This window comes from Loxodonta africana, chromosome 25, assembly GCF_030014295.1.
Source record: "Loxodonta africana isolate mLoxAfr1 chromosome 25, mLoxAfr1.hap2, whole genome shotgun sequence".
Taxonomy (NCBI): Eukaryota; Metazoa; Chordata; class Mammalia; order Proboscidea; family Elephantidae; genus Loxodonta; species Loxodonta africana.
The window spans coordinates 2,124,435-2,129,212 of record NC_087366.1 but is presented as its reverse complement, the minus strand read 5'-3'; positions in this window follow the sequence as shown (position 1 = coordinate 2,129,212).

Genomic DNA, 4,778 nt, shown 5'->3' with positions numbered 1-4,778 from the left:
CTCTTGGGCTCTTAGTTGTCGTGTGGCCTTGGTGTTCTTCATTTTCCTTTGCTCCAGGTGGGTTGAGACCAATTGATGCATCTTAGATGGCCGCTTGTTAGCATTCAAGACCCCAGATGTCACATTTCAAAGTGGGATGCAGAATGATTTCATAATAGAATTATTTTGCCAATTGACTTAGAAGTCCCCGCAAACCATGTTCCCCAGACCCCCGCACTTGCTCCGCTGACCTTTGAAGCATTCATTTTATCCAGGAAACTTCTTTGCTTTTGGTCCAGTCCAACTGAGCTGACCTTCCATGTATTGAGTGTTGTCTTTCCCTTCACCTAAAGCAGTTCTTATCTACTGATTAATCAATAAAAAACCCTCTCCCTCCCTCCCTCCCTCCCCTCCTCGTAACCACAAAAGTATGTGTTCTTCTCAGGTTTACTATTTCTCAAGATCTTATAATAGTGGTCTTATACAATATTTGTCCTTTTGCCTCTGACTCATTTCGCTCAGCATAATGCCTTCCAGGTTCCTCCATGTTATGAAATGTTTCAGAGATTCGTCACTGTTCTTTATCGATGCGTAGTATTCCATTGTGTGAATATACCACAATTTACCCATTCATCCGTTGATGGACACCTTGGCTGCTTCCAGCTTTTTGCTATTGTAAACAGAGCTGCAATAAACATGGGTGTGCATATATCTGTTTGTATGAAGGATCTTGTATCTCTAGGGTATATTCCTAGGAGTGGGATTTCTGGGTTGTATGGTAGTTCTATTTCTAACTGTTTAAGATAACGCCAGATAGATTTCCAAAGCGGTTGTACCATTTTACATTCCCACCAGCAGTGTATGAGAGTTGCAATCTCTCCGCAGCCTCTCCAACATTTATTATTTTGTGTTTTTTGGATTAATGCCAGCCTTGCTGGTGTGAGATGGAATCTCATCGTAGTTTTAATTTGCATTTCTCTAATGGCTAATGATCGAGAGCATTTTCTCATGTATCTGTTGGCTGCCTGAATATCTTCTTTAGTGAAATGTGTGTTCATATCCTTTGCCCACTTCTTGATTGGGTTGTTTGTCTTTTTGTGGTTGAGTTTTGACAGAATCATGTAGATTTTAGAGATCAGGCGCTGGTCTGAGATGTCATAGCTGAAAATTCTTTCCCAGTCTGTAGGTGGTCTTTTTACTCTTTTGGAGAAGTCTTTAGATGAGCATAGGTGTTTGATTTTTAGGAGCTCCCAGTTATCGGGTTTCTCTTCATCATTTTTGGTAATGTTTTGTATTCTGTTTATACCTTGTATTAGGGCTCCTAGGGTTGTCCCAATTTTTTCTTCCATGATCTTTATCGTTTTAGTCTTTATGTTTAGGTCTTTGATCCACTTGGAGTTAGTTTTTGTACATGGTGTGAGGTATGGGTCCTGTTTCATTTTTTTGCAAAGGGATATCCAGTTATGCCAGCACCATTTGTTAAAAAGGCTATCTTTTCCCCAATTAATTGACACTGGTCCTTTGTCAAATATCAGCTGCTCATACGTGGATGGATCTATGTCTGGGTTCTCAATTCTGTTCCATTGGTCTATGTGCCTGTTGTTGTACCAATACCAGGCTGTTTTGACTACTGTGGCTGTATAATAGGTTCTGAAGTCAGGTAAGGTGAGGCCTCCCACTTTCTTCTTCTTTTTCAGTAGTGCTTTGCTTATCCGGGGCTTCTTTCCCTTCCATATGAAATTGGTGATTTGTTTCTCTATCCCCTTAAAATATGACATTGGAATTTGGATAGGAAGTGCATTAAATGTATAGATGGCTTTTGGTAGAATAGACATTTTTACTATGTTAAGTCTTCCAATCCATGAGCAGGGTATGTTTTTCCACTTAAGTATGTCCTTTTGAATTTCTTGTAGTAGAGCTTTGTAGTTTTCTTTATATAGGTCTTTTACATCCTTGGTAAGATTTATTCCTAAGTATCTTATCTTCTTCGGGGCTAGTGTGAATGGTATTGATTTTGTTATTTCCTCTTCGGTGTTCTTTTTGTTGATGTAGAGGAATCCAAGTGATTTTTGTATGTTTATTTTATAACCTGAGACTCTGCCAAACTCTTCTATTAGTTTCAGTAGTTTTCTGGAGGATTCCTTACGGTTTTCTGTGTATATAATCATGTCATCTGCAAATAGTGATAACTTTACTTCTTCCTTGCCAATCCAGATACCTTTTATTTCTTTGTCTAGCCTAATTGCCCTGGCTAAGACTTCCAACACGATGTTGAATAAGAGCGGTGATAAAGGGCATCCTTGTCTGGTTCCCATTCTTAAGGGAAATGCTTTCAGGTTCTCTCCATTTAGAGTGATATTGGCTGTTGGCTTTGCATAGATGCCCTTTATTATGTTGAGGAATTTTCCTTCAATTCCTATTTTGGTAAGAGTTTTTATCATGAATGGGTGTTGGACTTTGTCAAATGCCTTTTCTGCATCAATTGATAAGATCATGTGGTTTTTGTCTTTTGTTTTATTTATGTGATGGATTACATTAATGGTTTTTCTGATATTAAACCAGCCTTGCATACCTGGTATAAATCCCACTTGATCAGGGTGAATTATTTTTTTGATGTGTTGTTGGATTCTATTGGCTAGAATTTTGTTGAGGATTTTTGCATCAATGTTCCTGAGGGATATAGGTCTATAATTTTCTTTTTTTGTAATGTCTTTACCTGGTTTTGGTATCAGGGAGATGGTGGCTTCATAGAATGAGTTGGGTAGTATTCCGTCATTTTCTATGCTTTGGAATACCTTTAGTAGTAGTGGTGTTAACTCTTCTCTGAAAGTTTGGTAGAACTCTGCAGTGAAGCCGTCCGGGCTAGGGCTTTTTTTTGTTGGGAGTTTTTTGATTACCGTTTCAATCTCTTTTTTTGTTATGGGTCTATTTAGTTGTTCTACTTCTGAATGTGTTAGTTTAGGTAGGTAGTGTTTTTCCAGGAATTCATCCATTTCTTCTAGGTTTGCAAATTTGTTAGAGTACAATTTTTCATAATAATCTGAAATGATTCTTTTAATTTCATTTGGTTCTGTTGTGATGTGGTCCTTCTCATTTCTTATTCGGGTTATTTGTTTCCTTTCCTGTATTTCTTTAGTCAGTCTAGCCAATGGTTTATCAATTTTGTTAATTTTTTCAAAGAACCAGCTTTTGGCTTTGTTAATTCTTTCAATTGTTTTTCTGTTCTCTAATTCATTTAGTTCAGCTCTAATTTTTATTATTTGTTTTCTTCGGGTGCCTGATGGATTCTTTTGTTGCTCACTTTCTATTTGTTCAAGTTGTAGGGACAGTTCTCTGCTTTTGGCTCTTTCTTCTTTTTGTATGTGTGCATTTATGGATATAAATTGGCCTCTGAGCACTGCTTTTGCTGTGTCCCAGAGGTTTTGATAGGAAGTATTTTCATTCTCGTTGCTTTCTATGAATTTCCTTATTCCCTCCTTAATGTCTTCTATAACCCAGTCTTTTTTCAGAAGGGTGTTGTTCATTTTCCAAGTATTTGATTTCTTTTCCCTAGTTTTTCTGTTATTGATCTCTAGTTTTATTGCCTTGTGGTCTGAGAAGATGCTTTGTCATATTTCGATGTTTTGGACTCTGCAAAGGTTTGTTTTATGACCTAATATGTGGTCTATTCTAGAGAATGTTCCATGTGCGCTAGAAAAAAGTATACTTTGCAGCAGTTGGGTGGAGAGTTCTGTATAAGTCAATGAGGTCAAGTTGGTTGATTGTTGTAATTAGATCTTCCATGTCTCTGTTGAGCTTCTTACTGGATGTCCTGTCCTTCTCCGAAAGGGGTGTGTTGAAGTCTCCTACTATAATTGTGGAGGTATCTATCTCGCTTTTCAATTCTGTTAAAATTTGATTTATGTATCTTGCAGCCCTGTCATTAGGTGCATAAATATTTAATATGGTTATGTCTTCCTGATCAATTGTCCCTTTTATCATTATATAGTGTCCTTCTTTATCCTTTGTGGTGGATTTAAGTCTAAAGTCTATTTTGTCAGAAATTAATATTGCTACTCCTCTTCTTTTTTGCTTAGTGTTTGCTTGATATACTTTTTTCCATCCTTTGAGTTTTAGTTTGTTTGTGTCTCTAAGTCTAAGGTGTGTCTCTTGTAGGCAGCATATAGATGGATCGTGTTTCTTTATCCAGTCTGTGACTCTCTGTCTCTTTATTGGTGCATTTAGTCCATTTACATTCAGCGTAATTATAGATAAATAAGTTTTTAGTGCTGTCATTTTGATGCCTTTTTATGTGTGTTGTTGACAATTTCATTCTTCCACATACTTTTTTGTGCTGAGGTGTTTTTCTTAGTAAATTGTGAGATCCTCATTTTCATAGTGCTTGACTTTATGTTAGTTGAGTCGTTACGTTTTTCTTGGTTTTTATCTTGAGTTATAGAGTTGTTATACCTTTTTGTGATTACCTTATTATTTACCCCTATTTTTCTAAGTAAAAACCTAACTTGTATTGTTCTGTATCGCCTTGTATCACTCTCCATATGGCAGTTCAATGCCTCCTGTATTTAGTCCCTTTTTTTGATTATTGTGATCTTTTACCTATTGACTTCCATGATTCCCTGTTATGTTTTTTTTTTTTAATTAATCTTAATTTGTTTTTGTGATTTCCCTATTTGAGTTGATATCAGGACGTTCTGTTTTGTGACCTTGTGTTGTGCTGATATCTGATATTATTGGTTCTCTGACCAAACAATATCCTTTAGTATTTCTTGTAGCTTTGGTTTGGTTTTTGCAAATTCTCT